Source organism: Cibotium barometz, chromosome 26, assembly GCF_041138505.1.
Source record: "Cibotium barometz isolate CiBa-2024 chromosome 26, ASM4113850v1, whole genome shotgun sequence".
Lineage (NCBI taxonomy): Eukaryota > Viridiplantae > Streptophyta > Polypodiopsida > Cyatheales > Cibotiaceae > Cibotium > Cibotium barometz.
The window spans coordinates 4162526-4185320 of NC_141071.1; the positions used below are offsets into that span (position 1 = coordinate 4162526).

Genomic DNA, 22795 nt, shown 5'->3' on the forward strand with positions numbered 1-22795 from the left:
ACATGAATGTATATAGAGTGAATATGATAAAAAAGGGTACAATGTCCATGAGCCCTAAGCCTCATATAGCCCAAGGCCCCCAAAAGTACTCATGTAAATGTCCCTAAGCCCAAGTGCCTAGGTCCCATTCCCCATGTGCATGTGCACCCAAACCTACTTCATTACAATAAGGCTTTATACCTGAGCCTAAAGCATAAAAGCCTTTATGCATTAGGCTTCATGCTTGAGTCTTAATGCATAAAAGATATTATGCATAAGGCTTCAACCAAACTAAATGAATTAAAAGAATGAGGGAAGAGAAAAAAGTGATTATGAATAAAAGAAATGCTTACCTCTTGATTGGTTGTTGAAATGAAGCTTAGCATAATAAACCCTAAACTTACAAAACAAAGAAACACAATGAAGTTAATTAAAAAAACATTTAATTAGTTTACCTACCAGAAAAGGAGATTGAAAATAAATAGTTATAATCTCTTTTTAGAGATAGAGAAGTGAGAAGGAGAAGACAAGAATCAAGGTGGAGGTAAATCTAACCATATCCTTCTAATCCTACATATGCATATGACTTAATTTCATGTTTTCATTGTTAATTGAGTGAATGAAAGAAAAATGAAAGAACTAGAGAGGAGAAATCTTACATTGAGCATGAAAACAATGCTTGTGGGGTGTAAGGAAAAATGTATTATGTGCAAGAAAGCATGTGTTTCTTACTTGGGGTAAGCGAGATGGAAGGAGGAGAAATAAGTCTTTTCATTCTACAGGTTTTGCGAAGGGAGAAGAGGAGAAATGATTCGCAAGGGAAAAGAGCGTCATGCGCGGCATGAGAGAATCCAAACTTTTTTAATCAATGCATAGTTGTTGGCAGCATGGCTGTGCATGCTGTGTGTACAATCGTATGTATATTCGCATACTATCTGTGCAACATTCCTTGGCTGCAACCGCCACTCTCTCACTAATGGCATGGTTATGCCCTCATCCTCTTACAGTGGTAGATGGGTCCTATGATCTTCTCTTCTCATGGTTTGACTATACAAAAATGAAACTATGCACTTTGTCCTATTAAGGCATGCGAAAATGGAGGGCATTTTTCTTGACAAGTGGAGAGTGGGCATGAACCGGTCCAACTTTGACAAGTAGAGAGAGTAATCTCTCTTTTTTAGATTTTGTGTTGATCTTTCATATAAGTATCCCTAATAAACTTTACTTGTTTAAGAAAAGAAGAAGAAATCGAGATGTTCCAAGTGCCATAAAATCTTGAAAAATGTATCCGTGGAGGTCCCCATTCTGTTTGAACGTGTTAAGTTATGACTTATGAGGAGACAAAGAGAAAAGAATACTAATAACTTCCTTGTTGGGTGTAGATTCGCTTTGAAGTTCAAAGTACCACTCCACTCCATTAATCAAGAAAAAAAAAATCTCTGAAGTTGTTTTTATTAGCATGGAAGTGAGTGTGCACTGCGCACTATACACAACAACCCTGCAACCTTACGTTTCAACTTTCGACATGAAAGACATTCACCCTTCATCGTCCTTTAAATGCTTCGATTACCTGTATATAGTAGGAGCAAATGCCTGCTCATGCAAGCACCATCTACGGTATCATTTGTCGGAAGAATGCGCAGCTCTTCTACAGGTGTAGCTCCAGGCTTTATGTCGAACTCTGATCTACGGGCGCAGCTCTTCTGCAGGTGCAGCCTACATCTCCATGCTTTAACCTAGCGGTAGAAGAGAGAGAGCACAGCCCATGTGTTTTGTTGATGACTTAGGGCTGTGCTCTGTCCCTCCTCCCGCTACGAATATAAAGCGATGCCGGACATGGTGATACCGATCTGCAACACTCGCTCATGTAATATTAATTTCCGAGGCCTCTTTTCATTTCTCGCCTTGGAGCTGCGAGTAAGATTAAGCCTTTTCACTTTCTCCTCAGTACAAGATTAAGCCTTTTCATTTTCTCCTTGGAGCCACGAGTAAGCTAATCCGCTATATGATGATGTTCTTCTACATTTCTGTGCTTATCTAGTTTGATACGCAGAGGGAGACACGAGGGTGAATGGCTTTGGGTATCATTAGTCCATGATAGCTCTATCTAGAATCCATGCTGCTGGAGTGGACTGTACATTTTGCAAGATTTCCATGTGCTTTTATGATATAGTACCCCTTGATCTATAGATACAGACGCATAATGGCAGCGAAAAAAAAGGATATAAATTTTGGGAAGACAATTTTTTTAGATAGGGGAAGAGGCAAGGGAAGGAAATGAGAAAATTAAAGAAATTAATTTCCCATTTCCTCTATGCTCACTATCATATACACTAGGAAGACCACAAGATTGTGCTATTGGTGTACGCGCATGTGTGTGTATGCACATGCAAATGTGTGCGTGCGTGTACACGCACATGCGCGCGCGAGAGAGAGAGAGAGAGAGAGAGAGAGAGAGAGATAGAGAGATTTACAAATCATATTTCATTTTAACTCTAGATGCCTCATGTCCTTTATGCAAGCATACAAAGAGAAGAGGGAGAAGGGGGGGGGTTTTGGGTGTGTGTTTGTTGTGGTTTGTCAACATCAAGCAAGAAACACATAAAATAGGTGCTTATAGAGAGTTGGGTGGCATCACTCAATTGGAAACTTACGATTGCACATTAAGAATGGAACATGTACACCGACGTACACTTGGCATACATACTTTTATATGTAGATGCCAGATGGGTGCCATGGTATTAAAAGAGAAGTGCTTTCTTCTCATGGTTTGACTATTCAAAGAAGAAACTCTTCACTTAGTCCTATTAAGGCATGCCAAAATGATAGGTATTTTTCTTAAGAAGGGTGGACACCCTGAGAATCGAGATGGTCCAACTTCAACAAGTAGAGAGATTACTCTTTTTTTTTTGGTTTTGTGTTGATATTTTAACAAGTAGAGAGAGTAGGCTTGATTTTTGACGGGCACCCTTGCCCTTCAAAATTAACAGGTTTGGTGAAATATAGTAAGTATTTTTATATTTAAGTGTGATTTATGTGACAGGCATTTTAAAATTTTGCAAGTATTTTACGACCAAAATGCTCAAACCCTATCAAAGAACAACTAAGAGAGAGAGTAATCTCTTAATTTTTGTGTGTGTAATCAGTGGTCATGATCTTTTAGATAAGTATCCCTAATAAACTATAATTATGTAGAGGTGCTATAAAAATTTGAACAATGTGTCCATAGTACACGCTTTGAACGTTCAAAGTACCGATCGTGTACTCTACTCCATTTCCAGGAAAATTCTTTTTCAGCAGCCGGAAGTGAGTGTGTGCACTTGCGCTATACGGCGACACCCGTTAGGGTTGTTCCGCAGAGACATATTCACTCCTCATCAGCATTCTTTAAATGCACTTGTATATAGAAAGCAAGAACGCCTCCTCGTATATGACAGCACTATCTACAGCAATATTGCTGAAATTTGAAGGCTTCTTAGAAATTAGGGTTACAACTATTTCGTAGTTTACATGAAGGTTTGAGCTTTGATCTACAGTACCATTTCTCGGACGAACAGGCTCCTTACGAACGTAGCTCTTCTAAACGTGTAGCCTGCGTCTCCATGCTTTAACCTACCGGTAGAGGAGACAGAGAGAGAGCACAGCCCATATCAAATGTTTGTGTTTTTTGTTGATGATTTAGGGGCTGCCCTCTCTCCCTCCCAAACCGAAGCCGGACATCTCCAACATTTGCTCGTGTAATATTTGCTCGTGTAATATTTCCGAGCCCTCTTCTCATTTTCTCCATATTAAGCTTTAACCTTGGAGACGCTAGTGTTATAGGTGTATGTGCCTATTGAATGTAATCATATTGTGACGTGTAAGTAGTTAACATTTTTTGGTACACAGATGATCTTTTTTTAAATAAAAAAAGCTATCTCAAGCCCTCCTCTCTTCAAGTAAGAGTTACCCTCCTTTCTTTGTTTTTTTTTTCATGCTTATGCTGCACCCTCTGGTGCTTGGGAGTTTATTTCAGTTATTTTATTGTATGCCTCTGAGGGCATGCATAGAGCTCAAAAGGGAATACATACGAGCTCTTAAGATCTCTTTTTGCATGCATAAGTGCTCTTTTTGCATGCATAAGAGCTCTAAGGGCACTTATGCATAAGATCTCTTTTTGCATGCATAAGATCTCTAAGAGCACTTACGCACAAGATCCCTAAGAGCCCTTATGCATAAGATCTCTTTTTGCATGTATAAGAGCTCTAAGAGCATGCATAAGATCTCACTTTCTCTTAGGCTACTCTTCTAAGCCTTTGAAGACATCAAGTCTTGTTCTCTTGAGGTAAGAGTCATTCTCTGAGTTCTCTTTTCCTTCTTTATTTGTTTCAATGCTTATGCTGCATCCTCAAGTGCTTGGGAGTATGTTTTAATTAGGCTTGCATAAAGCTATGTGAGAGCTCTTAATACATACACCTCTCTATGCATGCATATAGCTCTATTAAGCTCTTATGCAAAGCTTAAGAGCATATATAGGCTCCATGCCTACTATACTACTTTGCATAGAGAACCACACATATCTCTTAATCTTTGCATAGGACTATGCATATCTCTCAAGCTTCACATAAGAGCATAAACTATGCATAGCATAAGAGCAAAGCATAGGAGCATGCATAGCTTTATGCATAAAGCCTTTGCGTGTATACATAAAGCTAAAGCTTCATGTATATTCATATAGCTTTTGAATAAGTTTTTCATTCAAGAAAGTACACACCTCCAACTGTGAGCTCATCTTGTAGAGGTACTCTTTGTCTTCTTAAGTGACTTTCTTATTAATGCGATGCATATGTACTTGCACTTTGTGTGACGATAGTCAAGAGTAATTGCCTAGAGTCATTACCCCCCTATCTCACAAATTTGTGTGACGATGACAATGGAGAGCATTTTACACATAGACTAAGCTCAGAGAGTTTTAACTATTTATGTTTATGTATGGGTAGATGCCAAACAACTTGCAATGCTATGGTGATGCTGTCTAGGATAAATTATTAATTATATATAGACTATGCGTAGGAGTTTTATGTATTTATGTTTATAAATGGGTAGATGGCAAAAAACTTCTATGCATAGTCTATGTTTATACATAGACTATGCATAGGAGTTTTAAATATTTATGTATGCATAGGGGTTTTAAGTATTTATGTTTATGCATAGGAGGGTTAAGTATTTATGTTTATGCACGGGTAGATGGCAACCAACTTGTAGCACGATGTGAGGAGTAGATATTCTAGCAGTCTTTGTAAGTATATTGTCTCGAATTGTATCTTATCTTTTAAGAAATAAGGTTACTTTATAACAACATAAAATCAAGGTTGGTTTGATTGTATGCTGGTAGCTTGAAGCGGTGGACCACCCCCTATGCAAGATGAATATGATTTTGCATTACAACAATTTCTCTTTAAAAGGGTAGAAGAAGAATGGATTACAACAAGTTCTCTTTAAAAGGGTAGAAGAAGAATGGATTATTATTTTTGGAGGCCATGCTTGGCAAGCATGGCAAGCACATTCTTAGAATCATAACCTCTCTTTTTTTTCAAAAGTAAGTTTTACTTCTGTTAGTTTTGTTGTGCTTTAGGATCATGTTACTAGGGACGATAATAGTTGAAAAATGTGAGACTATGTTTGTATTTTAGTGAGGATAATGATGAGGAACAACATGTTTATGAGATGAGAACTACGGTGATGTAGCCCCAACGCCATAGACTTTTATTTTGCTATCTTTTTGTTTTACCTTTTTTTTTAGTGGAAATAGTGAGTAGCTTTAATATTATTAAAAGTAATACAAGAGTGAGATAGAAGGGGGGTGGGAGTGAGATAGAAGGGGGGTGGGAGTGATCCAAGATAAGGCATTACTCTTTTTAATATTATTAAAAGTAATACAAGAGTGAGATAGAAGGGGGGTGGGAGTGATCCAAGATAAGGCATTACTCTTTTTTGTCCCAATCCAAGATCTATTTCTTTAACGATTAAGTAATGAAAACTATATTTGATCACTCAACCATAGATGAATATTGTATAATTTATCATCGTTTGCATATATATATATACACACAGTCAATGTGATCTTGCCTTTATATATTTTTATATATTTTGTTGTGTAAGTATATTCTATCATTTGTATTAATAATCTCTTATAAAAGAAACATGTATATTAACATATACTTTAATAAAAAAACTTTGATCTTATATCCAATTAAATACGTGAAATTAAGAAGAATGATAAGACATCCCCCATAGAGAGGAATTGTACTTGGTATCCCAAATAGGATCAATGATAGTGTGGTGAGAGATTGGGAAATGATTGTGTGAGTAAGAGGGGGAGAAATGATATTGTCTTACTAGTGAAACACACACACACACACACATATTAGAGAGAGAGAGAGAGAGAGAGAGAGAGAGAGAGAGAGAGAGAGAGAGAGAGAGAGAGAAGAAATGTAAGCTATATCGCGCGATAGCAAGCAGTGAAAAAGAATGTAAATCCAATGAGTCCCTTGGTGATATAATTTGATATAATTATTATCACTAAGTGATATAAAAAGTGTTGCTACTAGGTCCAAAGTTGTTATACGACATGCAAGATACGACATTCTTACTGACACTTGACTAGGAGCCCATAGTGTTGCTTTAATTATCACTAGGATCCCTGTATCCTTGTAGTGGATTGAGCCCGAGAAACCCCTATGTATCTTGCCCATGAATCTCTTGATTATAGCATATTCAACAAGACATTATCTTTTATTTAGCCCCCAGAAACCCCTATCTACCACTTGTTCTTCCACCACCTTGTGCATGACAACTTCTTATTTGGAGCCAATGTTTATCCCTAATTGAGCCCCCTAAGACCCCCTATCTAGCACTGATTCTTCCAATACCTTTTCCCATGAATCTCTTGATTGTAGCATATTTAATAAGACATTGTGGGACTTCTTATTTGGAGGCATTGTTTACCTTTGATTGAGCCACTAGAACCCCCTATTTACCACTTGTTCTTCCAACACCTTGCGCATCACTCTCTCAATTATAGTATATTTAACAAGCCATTGTCGGACTTCTTAGTTAGATTTCTCCATTGTCCCAAATGTAGCCCATCTTCCATGAGCACTTTCTCTATTTCACTGAGACTCTTGATTGTGGTCATTTGTGAATTGACATGGCACCCTAACCCAGTCTACAAGGTTAATCTTTTAAAGCAACACTTCCTCTCTTGGCTTCCAAAACACCATCCTTTTGTGCCTTCATAAACCATGTTCTTAAATTCATTCCATAAACTTATTTTTGTTCTTCTCAACAAGCCATAATGGATCTTCTTTGTTGGATTCCTCTATTATCTCAACTACTAGAGGTTCTACAAGTGAGATGCCTTTATTAATGAGTAATCATCCCACACTTACCACTTTAATTAAAGTTACATAGCACAATACACGTGAGGGAGAGTGACATAGAGCGAGATATTTTGTGTAATCGAATTTTGAGTTATATTATTTGTTCTACGGTCATGTTGCTTTCAACTTTAGTCATATAATAGGTTCTAGATCAAGAAGTGCACTTGGTATCACTACTATATTTGTGTCCCCATAGCGTTGCGGTAGCATCGAAAAAGCGGGGGGGGTCACATTCGTGGTAAAGGCGATGCTACTAACAGGACACTAAGTGTCGAATTTTTGAATGCGACACTAATCGTCGAATACTGACGCTAAGCGTCTCAATGTTTTAAATGTCAATAAGTGTCACCAAGTCTATGCTAAGCATCACTAATTATTATTTTTTTTCAAATTGAAGGTACGATGTTAAGCATCGCTCAATATAACGGATATATTATACTATATTAATGCCGATACTGCAACGCTCTTTCTCTTTTGGTTGAACTACTCTATTGAGCTACATACAATATAGCTAGCTCTCTCTCTCTCTCTCTCTCTCTCACGTACACACACACACACACAAATAGCTAGATATCTTGTTCTCCATAATCAACCGACATTGTTCGTTGACCAAAGATTGAACAAAGAGATTCAAATCTACTCTAATGGCAGTAAGTGCACTACTTTGAACACATTTTGTTTCATATGTTATTTGATTTTCATTGTTCTCTACTATGTAATTATAGAGTTAGTGAACAACTCAAAATGGTCTGCATAAATATATCAAAACATGTGTGACATGCAATGTGGGTATCCAAGAGAACAAAGGCATCGACATATGTAAAAATCTAAAAACAGGTCTTTGATACATTAAAAAAGGCTATAAATATGTGCCAACAAAGTTAAGGAATGTATCCAAAAAATGTCTATAATACATCAAAAAATGGCTACACCAAATAAACATGTGGCATAAAAGTCTACAAAATGTATAAAATGTAGCCGTCTATCATAAATGGGTAGTGACGGTCCGAGTACTACTATATAAGAGGAGGTAGAGTGCTGATTTGAGCTGGCGGAGTGATGGATCGATGTCCTCGTGTGCTCTCCATCACCACTAGTCCTCTCCTCTCCATCACCCATAGTTGTACTGGTCATCTATTGTACTGTCGGTGTGCTGCGCGATGGGCTTTAAACTGATGCCCACCCTAGGGGATGAATCCCCTGGGCTGCTAGAAAGGCCACCAACTCATCATATCCATACTGTGTAGCATAGTGGATCTCATCTGTAGTAGGTGGGTGATCAAAATTCTGTCTGGTTGACAAAAAAATTTCGAGACACACCACTAGTGAACAAATTAATAAAACATTTAGAAAATTGAACATTAGAATTTATTTGTAATTATCTACTTATTGTATGAAAGTTTAGGGTTACTTACAAATCTATAAATGAAACTCGCGTTGCCTCCTCATTCACATGTCTCCAAACATGTTCGCTTATTTCACTAGGAGAGTGGGCATGCGGATGCTTCCTTGCTGTCTCTACATTTTGAAAATCACATCACTTAACATGTTAGACTAAAAATAGACAATATTTTAATTTATAAAGGATTGTAGAATTGATAATGGATCGCATGTATATTATAATTCTTATGTTTTTTATAAATACATCTAATATTGGAATGTGTAAACAGGATGCCAATGACAAGGTGGATCAGCCAGATGAGAAACAACGTGAATATAATCGTAAATGAGCATGTTTTTGTCCTAAATGCAAGGGTCTGCAGTCACCTAGGACATATTGTTGCTGACCATGAGTTTAGGTGTCTGGCTATCTGAAACCCCTCTGAATGAATATATTGAGTTCACACACTGGGGAGTATGATTTATTATAGCACCCTCCACTATCTATGGTGCAGGTCGCAGCTTATACATTGCACAAGATTTGCATGTCCCCTTAAGCAGTCATGTGATGCTCATGAGCTTTTGTGGACCTGTTTATGGATATGTTCACTGGAGACAACTAAGGCAGTATATAATTAGTTTGTCTTCATATGGGATGTGGTCCAATGCTACTTCAGTACATCAAAAAAATATAGGAATGGTCACACTACACATACATAGATGGCCACCCCTACAAAAATGGAAACATAGCAGGACTAATCAACGATAGTGTGGAATAGCCTGAAATACAAGCAAAGTGTATATTTGAGGAGCGGCATGGTGTAGAGCATGAGCATATGCTAGGCTCGGAGCCTCGCTATTATGTTCTGGTTACTGCTACATGGAGTTTGAGGGCAGGAGAGGAGTTATTTGTTCAGTGTTCTTTCAAGAGACCTAAACCAACTCAACAAAAGCGAGAGGAGAGAGGAGAGCTTCCCTTGGGACGACCCCGTAGTTATCAAGAAACCTAAAAAGCACACATGGGAGCTAAGAATGGCGGAGGAGCTCTAATCTTAGGAAAAGACTCCAGTTTTATGTGAGGCGCTTACTTTTCTGATGCATGCGAGCTGGTTGACTGCTTCTACATGAGGCTGTTCACAACCATCTACTGTGACAAAAACCTCACAAGTGTATGGGAGATGCCGGTCGACTGGTCCTGGATGCTCCCTACTGTTGGTCGACTGGTTTACAGCCCTAAATAGGGGTTGTATAGGATCTAAAAACAATGGAGAAGAGCTGGTTGAAGGGGCTAGACAGGTTTTCTATTGAATAGAGACTTTCAGCTTTATGTACGGTTGCTATTTATTTCTTTCTGGGGCTGCTATTTATTTCTTTCTGGGGCTACTGAGAGTTGGTCGACTGTTGCAAACAGCTCTTCAGAGCTAGTCGACTTGCTCTGTGAGCCATATAAGAAGAAGGTGAAGACACAGGCTTGTTCTGGGCTGATACGGGAGTTCTATGGGCTATCCATAGTTGTCCTGCATGTGCTTGATGCCGGAAGTATCTTCTTGTGCTGAGAATTTTTAGCAAAATTCTGCATATGTTTTTGTTTTGTTTTTATACTATACTGGTGGAAGAGAGGTGCTAGCCAATGGAGAATCCCTGGCCACCCATGAAGTTGTATTTGGAAGCAGACTCTTTTTTGGTAATCTAGCCATAACAGGGGGGGGGGGGGGGGGGGGGGGGGGTTCAGCCCATCATCTAGCCCCTAGTGTGGTGTAGTGTGCGGATTTATCTTCTTCTTTTATTTGACATGCTTCTGTGTATTTTAAATTTTCAAGATTGATAAGATTTCCGTGTTACAATTGCCCTTCCGCTTACATTGGTATCAGAGCTTGGCTTTCTACACGGTTTGTGCCTTATATAATGCTATGTATGGCTGTAAGGAGTCATTATCCGTGAGAGAAGGTTGGGATTCTGAGGTAGCCCTTGTCTTATTACCACTCTTAAAAAAAGAGGTTACTCTTGGTTTAAGTGGCAATGAGCATGTCGAAAGACTTCGTGGCCCTCCTCTCTGTGTAGGGGCATTGTTGCACCCTTGCAGTCTATTCAGCATCATACTTGAAAAATTTGTAGAGAGTGATTCCAGGGCATAGAAATTCTTTTCTTTCTGAAAATCTCGTAAACACATTATGGCTAGCTAGTCAGATCATTATGTGGAAGACTCTATCACCCGTATTCGCCGTATGCGGGAAGAGGATAGAAGTAGGGTTCATGTTGGGGCTTTGGCAGATAACAGTCCACCGTTGTCTGCTAGGGCTGAGGATCAACAGGACATTGATGCTTTGATGAATGAGCTTGAAGAGCTCCCTGCTTTGCAAAGGGACCCAGATGTACATAGGGTCATTGAATCAAAGTCTCATATGTTAAGGCTGATGTGGTCACTTTTGATACAATTTTCCAACAGATGGGAATTTATAAACCTTGAGAGTTGGCTATTGCTTATTTTAAAAGCCGTGGTGATGTTGTTTCCAATGATGAGGGAAAGTGGGTATTCACACGACAACCTCGTAAGCTATCCCCCGAAGGGCATTTGGATAATGTTGTGACAAGGCATGCAACCCGCACACTAGTGATGTGAGAGGGCATGCAGCCCGCACCAGTGATGTAAGAGGGCATGCAGCCTGAGTAAGTGATGTAAGTGAGCATGCATCCCAAACAAATGGGGTCATGCAGCCCATGCAAGAGATATGAGGGGGCATTCAACCCGAGGAGATGATGTACATCGACATGCAGCTCGGAGGGATGATCAAGGGTTTTCAGCCCATTTGAGAGATGCAGAAGATCTTCATGCATTGTCGGTGGTATATCCACCTTCTAGGTATGTTTCTTCTCCCAGGGTTCCATTTAGAGTGCAGGGTGTTGCATAGGAAATCAGCCCTAGAACTGGGCACCGTCGCCATGGTAGATATGATGATTTCAACTTCTAAGTTGTACACATTGGACAAGACTTATTTAATCCACGTCGCAGCCAAAGGGTGGGCTCTAGACAATATTTGGGCTATCTTCAAGTAGGCGTCCCCCTTCTAGGCCTAAAAAGCACACGTAGGAGCTAATATTGGCAGAGGAGATCTAATCTTGAGAGAAGACTCTAGTTTTATGTGAGGCGCCTGCTTTTCTAGTGCATGGGAGTTGATCGACTGCTTCTACAGGCTTTTCACAACCATCTACCAGCAACAAAAAACTCACGAGTGTATGGGAGATGCAGGTCGACTCCTCCTGGATGCTCCCTAGTGTTGGTCAACTGGTTTATAGCCCTAATAGGGACTGGATAGGCAATAAAAACAAGGGAGAAGAGCTGGTTGAAGGGGATGGTATTGAATAGAGACTTTCAGTACAACTAATGGTCATTTCTTTCTAGGGCTGTTGAGGGCCAGTCGACTGTTGCAAATAGCTCTTCAGAGCTGGTCGACTTGCTCTATGAACCATACAGGAAGAAGGTGAAGACACAGGGTTGTTTCTGGTTGATGCGAGAGTGCTATGGGCTATGCATAGTTGTCCTGCATGTGCTTGATGTCGAAAGTGCCTTCTTGTGTTGAGAATTATCAGCAAAATTTTGCATATGTTTTTGTTTTGTTTTCATACTGTATTGGAAGAGACAAGTGCTAGCCAGTGGAGAATTGTATTTGGAAGGAGACTCCTTTTTGGTAATCTAACCATAAAGGTGATGGGGGGGGTCATCCCATCTTTTGGCCCGTAGTGTGGTATAGTATGCAGATTTGTCTTCTTCTTTTATTTAGCATGATTATGTTTATTTTCAGTGCTCAATATTGATAAGATTTCCGTGTTACGGTTTTCCTTTGGTTATAGCAGCCACCTATTCCGCAAATAACAATCTTTGCATCGAGGCTATTTTTGTGGAGGTTCCATGTTCCAATCTATGACTGGGGGTTATCCTCAAGGGGACATGGGAATGCAAGGGAATTTTGGTGCTAGTTTTCAACCTAGAATGCAAGCCAGTATGTATGCTGGTATGCAGCACGGAATGCAAGGAAACATATATGGTGGTATGTAGCCCAGAATGCAAGGAAACATGTATGGGGGAATGCAAACCAGAATGCATAGTGGCATGTTTGGAAACATGGGAGGGTGCATGGTATGCAGGGTGTGGGAACTGGAAGTGTTGACCCTAGTATGGGCATGAATGCAGGGGGTAGCAATCTTGTAAAGCCACTTCCTTATGAGTTTTATGACACTGAGTAGTTTTATATCATGCCACTTGATGGTGTGATGTTTTTTTGGGTATGCCATGGTGCCATAGGGTACATGCGGTGATGGATACCCACAATAGGAAGATTACTTTGACTCACCAGGGAAAGAGTACATTTTGGATGTAAAGCTTAAAGGGGATTTTGTTCCTATATATCAGCTTCGGCCATTTCATCTTGTGCCTATGTCTGGTTATTATCAGAGTTGTTGACTCAGGATATGGATAAAGTTTCTTTCTTGATACGGTTGGCTCTTGTGCCCGTATCTAGTGTTGGATCATGGACTGTTTTGGGACAGTTTTGGACAGCTCCTAGAGATGTTTGTATCTTGGCATTGGATAGTTTATCTGGGCAAGATTTGTGCTGATGCTTTGTGGAAAATCCAGTGTTGTGTGCACCCGCACCTTGGTATCTTATAGAAGCTTCTATGTGAATAAAGAAGTACAGGGGGCCAACAGTTCCAGCTCAGTGCGGTGTTATTTTATTTTTTATGGTTCTTCCATTGTGTTTTTCCATGTCTGTCTGATATTGGAAGTGTTTGTCTATTTCTATTGTTCTGGGTCCCCGCACAATTAGTGACATTTAGTCTACCACACTTTGGTTTTTAATGAAGGCCGATTTCGGCATCATCATCAGAAGCAGAAGCATCTTCATCATCAACATGGTCATCAAAGTCAGTATCAACACCATCACTCACACCATCATCATCAACATCAATAGCTTCAGGAGTAGCACATAAGTTAGCAAGGGACATGAGGGGTCTAGGGCACCCTTTCGACACCCAACAGAACCCTATCGGCAGCCTGCTATGGGCGTATGTGTCCAGGCTATGGGCGACCGGTGAGTCCATTGGCCTAAGTGCCAGTAGGGGCTGCGAGAAAACCTTGTTGTTCCCTGCTTTATTGGTGTCACCAGCTTCCTGAGTGTTTTCCCTTTGATCTTTTGCTCCGTAAGCAAGTTGAGCAACAAGGACTGTAGTTGCTTCTTCATCACGAGAACCCTTGGTGTGTGTGTGGTAAAACGTATCAAGGAGGGCAAGAAGATCACAAGCGGGCTGATGAACATGAGCAGCAATGTGTAGCATAGGCATGCTGGAGGCCAGGAACGCCTCATGCGAATGATACCATCTGGGCATGTAATACCCTGGTGGCCTCAATAGATTGTGGAAGAAGGAGACCACGAGAGTTACAGAGTTATGGAGAGTAGAAAACAAGAACAAAGAACAAGAATAGAGACAATTGTAATAATGAAACATTATTCTTGATTGATTGATTCGAGTAAGCTTCTAACGAGTTCATGGGTCTACCACAAAGATTACAAGGTGGCCATCAAGACAATGCCTTTTCGAGTCACTTATGGGCTGGATGCCATCACACCATTCCAACCTTATGGGCCCCACAAAAGAACATAGCCTTGATGGTCATGACCTTTGGGGACGATTAGAGGAATTGGACAAACTAGATGACGTTGACCTCTATGCTATAGTTGGAATGTGGACTGAAAAGTGCTGACGTAAGCAATGGTTCGATGAAAATCTTTGGACCAAGTAGTTATGGATAGGTAATTTGGTCTTGGTGTACCATGTAAACAAGGAAGAAGAAGCCAAATCTTTGAGAACTTAGACCCTATCGTATTGTGGATTTTTCCAATAGTAGAGCAGTATGTATTAAGACCTTGGATGGTTTACAACTACTTGCACTTGGTAACAAGATTATGTAAGTACTATGGGCCTCCAATGGAAGAGCGACACCAAACATTATACAAAACCAAAGCCTAGTGTAAATCTGAAGAGAGCATGAAGCCAAACTTAAGTAGTGCGGGAGTGCAATCGATTGTAACATGTCTGAGATAATTCATGTAGATGAGGGTGATTGTGAAGTTGAACCAACCAGTCTTTGGCTTCAATTTGAGTAGGAAAGAACTTTGAGAAAAATATAGAGTTAATTTATAGAGGCACATGTCACAACTTAATGTCCTACGAGACTTGGAGCTCATTGGGTAGACCCACAATAACTCGCACCATTCCACAAGTGCATGGTTTTGACAAGATGACAACTTCTTCTATGGGTACATGTAAACTAACCTTCAACATTTAAGACTACTTGTATGAGTCTATTTGACAAAATGATAACTTCTTTGATGGGTACATGTAAACTAACCTTTAGTATTCAAAACTACCTATATGAGTCTATGTTCTCAGTTCTCCTTGAAGAGACTATGGCTAAAGGAATCCTCTTAGGAAGAAGCTGGACAAGTTGTAGAAATTGAGACATTCATTGGCATGCCCATGAGGTTGCATTACAGTGTAGCAAGGATCCCAAGTCATTCTGTCTCTCACAAAACACAAGCCTATCACAACGTTCTTATTTAAGATTCATGGTTGCCAACAACCACACATTTCACCACAGTGCCAATTTCTTACCTTGCCTTAAATTTTCATTTCCCTAGAGTGTAATGAAAAAGAATGCATAGCCTTAAACCGTCACCAAAGACCATATTGGTGGAGACCTATTAGAAAACCTTAGGCTTTTGCCTCCCAAAGGTGGGTACCTAAAGAAAGCAATACATTGTAGTTGTTGGAAGGCTCTACAAGCTCTCCACATGAAACGGTCTTGAGATATGAACCTCAATAGAAACCGTGTGCTAGGTAAGAATGGTCCAAGTGTGGTGAGGAAAGCTTCACCCTACAAAACTTCCTACTACATGGATATAAGTATAATCCATACATGAACATCTCAATATCTTCCTTGGCTGTTGTCAAGGTTTAGGCATGCACAATTATTTGAAGGTAGTATTTGACAAGTTTAAATACCCAAATGGTAGAACATGTTAAGAAAGTTTACACCTCAAAAATCATTACATGTGCGTGAGTGTAGATAGGAATTACAATTATTAGGATTATTATTTCCGACAGATCATGTCAATGGCATTCTCTCACACATCAATGGATGGGATGGGGCACTGGTAGACAAAAAAGAGTGTCTTGGATCCATCATCATGGTAAATCCCGAGGCTTCAACCCCTCACACTCTCGGTCCTTCATGTCTATCCTCTGTAATATCCTAAGCATTCCAATTCACACACACCACTAACCTAAAAATTGAGAGCTACCCTACCACAACAAACACAAATGCACATGTTTAAATGAAATTTAAATACCTCCGGGCTCTCATCTTTCGGGGTCTCCTGTGCTCCTGGGGTGGCTCCCCCTGCCCTCGTGCCGTGGTGTCTCCTCACAATCCTGGGTAACTAGAGCGCTCAGGTGCTGCTCACCAATGCACACTGGATGCTCCATGCGACGCACCACCAGTCTCTCCTTCAGCCTATCGATGGCATCCTGTATCATGGACGCAGGCCGATCGCGGAATGGTATAATGGCATCCTCCAACAAATCTCATACAAAGCCACTATCAATGAGTAGTTGGCATAGCAATGTGACGAGGAGCGTGCAAAATGGATCCATGTTCATGATGTGTGCGTGCACCTTGCAAGCTGTGTATGTCAATGGCAATGAGGGAAAGAGAAAAATGTGTGTGTGTGTGTGTGTGTGTGGAGTGTGTGTGTGGGGGATGTGTGTAGAGAGAGAACGCTTGCTTTCCTGCTGCAGAATGTAGATGGGCACGAACTGGAGGCGTAGGGCTACAGGGCGATCTGAATCTGTGGAGCAGTGGGTGAGCAGGCAGAAGTGGATGTGAGGGCGGCGGTGAAGCGTGGAGACGGACGAGAGGGTAGGTTCCAAGCATATCAAGCAAGACTTCAGAAGCGGTATGGGGAGGTGGACGACAAAGTGGGGAGACGCAACACGACAGAGTGGGGAGCTCCAAGCAAGACACGCGGGGTTTTTTTTGGGGGGAAATGCAAGGTGATTTCAACCAGATACCGACGCTCTGTGTCTCTTTTTTCCAAAAAAAAAAAAAAATGAAGACACCAAGCGTCAAGATAAACGACGCTAATACCAACGCTATGCGTCTTTTTAAAAAAATAGAGACTCTAAGCGTCGACGCTAAGCCTCGTCGATCCCACGCTATGGGGACACAAATTTACTAGTGCATAAGATCTCTAAGAGCACTTATGGGCGTTTAGAGATAAGATCTCTAAGAGAACTTATGCACAAGATCCCTAAGAGCAATTATGCATAAGATCTCTTTTTGCATCATGTATAAGAGCTCTAAGAGCATGCATAAGATCTCACTTTCTCTTAGGCTGTTCTTCTAAGCCTTTTAAGACATCAAGTCTTGTTCTCTTGAGGTAAGTCATTCTCTTTGAGTTCTCTTTTCCTTCTTTATTTGTTTCAATGCTTATGCTACATCCTCGAGTGCTTGGGAGTATGTTTTAATTAGCTTGCATAAAGCTATGTGAGAGCTCTTAATACATAGACCTCTCTATGCATGCATATAGCTCTATGTAAGCTCTCATCAGGCAATGCTTAAGAGCATATATAGGCTCTATGCGTGCTATACTACTTTGCATAGAGAACCACACATATCTCTTAATCTTTGCATAGAACTATGCATATCTCTCAAGCTTCACATAAGAGCATAAGCTATGCATAGTTGTATGCTCTTGCATACGAGTATGCATAGCATAAGAGCAAAGCATAGGAGCTTGCATAGCTTTATGCATAAAGCGTTTGCATGTATACATGAAGATAAAGCTTCATGTATATTCATATAGAGGTACTCTTTCTCTTCTTAAGTGACTTTCTTATTAATGAGATGCATATGTACTTTGCACTTTGTGTGACGATAGTCAAGAGTAATTGCCCATAGTCATTTGTATTTCTTCAATGATTAAGTAATGAAAACTATATTTGATCACTCAACCATAGATGAATATTGTATAATTTATCATCGTTTGTATATATATACACACAGTCAATGTGATCTTGCCTTTATATATTTTGATTTATTTTGTTGTGTGTAAGTATATTCTATCATTTGTATTCGATTGTATGAAAGAGAGAGATGACATTGTCTTACTAGTGATATATATATATATATATATATATATATATATATATATATATATATATATATATATATATATATAGAGAGAGAGAGAGAGAGAGAGAGAGAGAGAGAGACTTTGGAGCTCTAAAAAAAATTCTTCCATGGGGACTCGAGAGGCATATGAAGACAAATGAGGGTTCTATGTAGTGTAGAGAGAGAGGAAATGTAAGCTATGTCGCACGATAGCAGGCAGTGGAAAAAAACAATAGCAGGCGATATAATCTCATATAAGTATTATCACTAAGTGATATAAAAAGTGTCGGTAGTACTAGGTCCTAAGTTTCTATACGACATGCAAGATACGACATTCTTACTGACACTTGACTAGGAGCCCATACCATTGCTTTAATTATCACTATGGTCCCTGTAACCCTATAGTGGATTGAGCCCCGAGAAACCCATATGTATCTTTCCCATGAATCTCATTATTATAGCATATTCAACGAGACATTATTGGACTTCTTAGTTGGAGCCATTATTTACCTTTTATTGAGCCCTCGGAAACCCCTATCTACCACTTGTTCTTCCCCCACCGTGTGCATGACAACTTCTTATTTGGAGCCAATGTTTATCTCTAATTGAGCCCCCTACTAAGACCCCCTATATAGCACTTATTCTTCCAATACCTTTTTCCATGAATCTCTTTATTGTAGTATATTTAATAAGACATTGTGGGACTTCTTATTTGGAGGCTTTGTTTACCTTTGATTGAGCCACAAGAACCCCCTATCTACCATTTGTTCTTCCACCACTTTGTGCATGACTCTCTCAATTACAGTATATTTAACAAGCCATTGTCAGACTTCTTATTGAACATAGACTTTCAACTTTATGTATGGCTACTGGTCATTTCTTTCTGGGGCTGTTGAGGGCTAGTCGACTATTGCAAATAACTATTCAGTCCTTTTTGGTGATCTAACCATAAAGGGGAGGGGGGGTCAACCCATCTTTTGGCCCCTACTAGTGTGGTGTACTATGTAGATTTATCGTCTTCTTTTATTTGGCATGCTTATGTTTATTTTTCAGTTTTCAATATGGATAACTAGATTTGTGTGTTAGAGTTTCCCTTCCATTTATAGCAGCCACCTATTCTGCATCAATCTTTGCATACAGACCACTTTGGCAGAGGTTCCATGTTCCAATCTATGACTGTGGGTTATCCTCAAGGGGGCATGGGAATGCAAGGGAATTTCGGTGCTAGTTTTCAACTTGGAATGCAAGCCACTGTGTATGGTGGTATGTAGCGCGGAATGCAAGGAAACATATATGGTGGTATGTAGCCTAGAATGCAAGGAAACATGAATACGTAAAGCTAAAGCTTCATGTATATTCATATAGCTTTTAAATAAGTTTTCCATTCAAGAAAGTACATACCTCTAACTACGAGCTCATCTTATAGAGGTACTCTTTATCTTCTTAAGTGACTTTCTTATTAATGAGATGTATATTTACTTTGCACTTTGTGTGACGATAGTCAAGAGAAATTGCCTATAGTCATTACCCCCCTATCTCATGAATTTGTGTGATGATGATAGTCGAGAGCAATTTATACATAAACTAAGCTCATAGAGTTTTAAGTATTTATGTTTATGCATGGGTAGATGCCAAACAACTTGCAATGCTATGGTGATGCTATCTAAGATAAAGTATCAATTATATATATACTATACATAGGAGTTTTATGTATTTATGTTTATACATGGGTAGATGGCAAACAACTTCTATCCATAGTGTACGTTTATACATAGACTATGCATAGGAGTTTTAAATATTTATGTCTGCATAGGAGTTTTAAGTATTTATGTTTATGCATAGGAGTTTTAAGTATTTATGTTTATGCATAAGTAGATGGCAACCAACTTGTAGCGCGATGTTTACACATGAAGCAGGAGTAGATATTCCAACAGTCTTTGTAAGTATATTGTCTCAAATTGTATCTTATCTTTTAAGAAATAAGGTTACTTTATAACATGATAAAATCAATGTTGGTTTGATTGCACGCTGGTAGCTTGAAGCAGTGGGGACCACCCCCTATGCAAGATGAATATGATTTTGCATTACAAAAAGGTTTCAAGGAAGCTCTCTTTGAAAGGGTAGAAGAAGGACGTATTATTATTTTTGGAGGCCATGCTTGGCAAGCATGGCCATTAAGTACATTCTTAAAATCATAACCTCTTTATTTTTTCAAAAGTAAGTTTTATTTCTACTAGTTTTGTTGTGTTTTAGGATGATGTTACTAGAAACCATGCCTATGTGTGCAACCAAAAAGTAATAAACACGTGAGAGTAGATGGTGAAGCTACAAGGGACGATAATAGTTGAAAAACATGAGACTGTGTTTGTAGTTTTAGTGAGGATAATGATGAGGGACAATGTGTTTATGAGATAAGAACCTTGATGCAGTCCCAACGCCATAGACTCTTATTTTTCTATCTTTTTGTTTTACCTATGATAAGGCAGTACTCTTTTTTGTCCCAATCCAAGATGCATTTCTTCAATGATTAAGTAATGAAAACTATATTTGATCACTCAACCATAGATGAATATTGTATAATTTATCATCTATGGTTGATCACTCAACCATAGATGAATATTGTATAATTTATCATCATTTGTATATATATACACACAATTAATCAACGTGATATATATTTTGATTTATTTTGTTGTGTAAGTATATTCTATCATTTGTATTAATAATCTCTTATAAAAGAAACATGTATATTAACATATACTTTAAAAAAAAACTTTAATCTTATATCCAATTAAATACATGAAATTAAGAAGAATGATATGACACCCCCCATAGAGAGAAATTGTACTTGTATCCCAAATATAGGATCGATGATAGTGTGATGAGAGATTGGGAAATGATTGTGTGAATGAGAGAGGGGGAGAGATGATATTGTCTTACTAGTGTGATATATATATATATATATATAGAGAGAGAGAGAGAGAGAGAGAGAGAGAGGATTGTTATGTGTGTGTGTAAGAGAGAGAGAGAGAGAGAGAGAGAGAGAGAGAGAGAGAGAGAGAGGGAGAGAGAGAAGAAATGTAAGCTACGTCATGCGATAGTAAGCAGGGAAAAAGAACATAAATGCAATGATTCCCTTAGCAATATAATTTGATATAATTATTATCACTAGGTGATATAAAAAGTGTCGCTACTAGGTCCAAAGTTGCTATACGACATGCAAGATACGACATGACACTTAACTAGGAGCCCATAGTGTTGCTTTAATTATCACTAGGGTCCTCGTAACCTTGTAGTGGATTAAGCCCCCGAAAAACCCCTATGTATCTTGCCCATGAATCTCTTGATTATAGCATATTCAACAAGAAATTATTGGACTTCTTAGTTGGATCCATTATTTACCTTTTATTGAGCCCCCAAAAACCCTATCTACCACTTGTTCTTCCACCATCTTGTACATGACAACTTCTAATTTGGATCCAATATTTATCTCTAATTGAGCCTCCCAAGACCCCCTATCTAGCACTTATTCTTCCAATACCTTTTCCCATAAATCTCTTGATTGTAGCATAGTTAATAAGACATTGTTGGATTTCTTATTTGGAGGCATTGTTTACCTTGGATTGAGCCACCAGAACCCCCTATCTACCACTTGTTTTTCCACCACCTTGTGCATGACTCCAAAATATTTTTAAAGCTTGCTCCCATTGACGTAACCCTCCATTTGTAAACCCTCAATTGTTTCAATTTTAACCGACCCTTGAGGTGTGATTTAGGACACTCGAAAAGGTCCTAATCCTATGTACTTGAGTTTTTTTTTTCTAGTGCGTCCTACACCATACATGAGGACAAGGTCCCCCATTTCTAGTTCCTTTTGTTTGAAGTTATTATCAAACCAACATTTTCGTCGTAATTTTTTTACCATAAGACCATGTGATGCAATTAGTTGAGTTTCGTCAAGTTTCTCTAAGTCAATTAGCCTTTCAACTAATGCATTTTCAGTCAATCGTTCTTGCACTACAATTCTTAGTCTTGGAACTAGGTACTCCATAGGCATTACATCTTCAACACCATAAGCTAGACAGAAGGGAGTATACCTCGTTGCTACCTTATACAATGTTCGATATGCCCATAAAGCTCCCGTTAACTTATTTTCCCAATCCGTTCAACTTGCTTTTCTAATGTTTTTGTCAAGATAGTACAAAAAATCTTGTTTGTACTCTCTGCTTGACCATTAGCCTATGGATAATAAGGAGATGAATTCTGAGATGGACTACAAGGAATCCAACAAGTGAGATGGACTACATCAATCACCTCATTAATGAAGTGTGAAGCGCGATCACTGACTAACTCTAATGGGCAGCCCAATCTCGAAATGATTTGTTTGTTAAGAACTTAGTTGTTGTTCATGCATAAGCTCACTGAAAGGCTCTGGCCTCTGCCCATTTCATGAAATAGTATGTGGCCATGATCGTATATCGGGCTTGTGATGGATGCGCATCTGGACTAATAGGTCCAACAAAAGCAATTCCCCATTTCTGAAAAGGTTGTCTCGCTCTTTGCACCTTTTAACAAACTCTATGGCATCCCCGAACAACGTAGGCCACCATAGTCCTACTTGAAGTACCTTGAGAGCTGTAATTTCCCCAGCAAAATGTCCTCCAGTTATCCATGAGTGTGCTTCATCTAATATTGTGACAAATATGTCTTCCCACACACATCTCCTTAAGACATTGTCCTTACCTAGCTTGTATAGTTCTTGAGTAATTAATTGATAAGGTGCAGG

The 22795-nt window shown here is 39.3% G+C and overlaps 1 long non-coding RNA gene across 1 annotated transcript; it reads right to left on the bottom strand.

Moving 5' to 3' along the window:
• Window positions 1-8286: 8286 nt before the first annotated feature.
• LOC147623587 (uncharacterized) lies at window positions 8287-16646 on the bottom strand. The gene is made up of 3 exons (XR_015269270.1): window positions 16187-16646; window positions 8816-8918; window positions 8287-8691 (listed from the first exon to the last, which is right to left on the bottom strand). It is a non-coding gene; the product is annotated as an uncharacterized LOC147623587 (long non-coding RNA).
• Between the last annotated feature and the right edge of the window lie 6149 nt (window positions 16647-22795).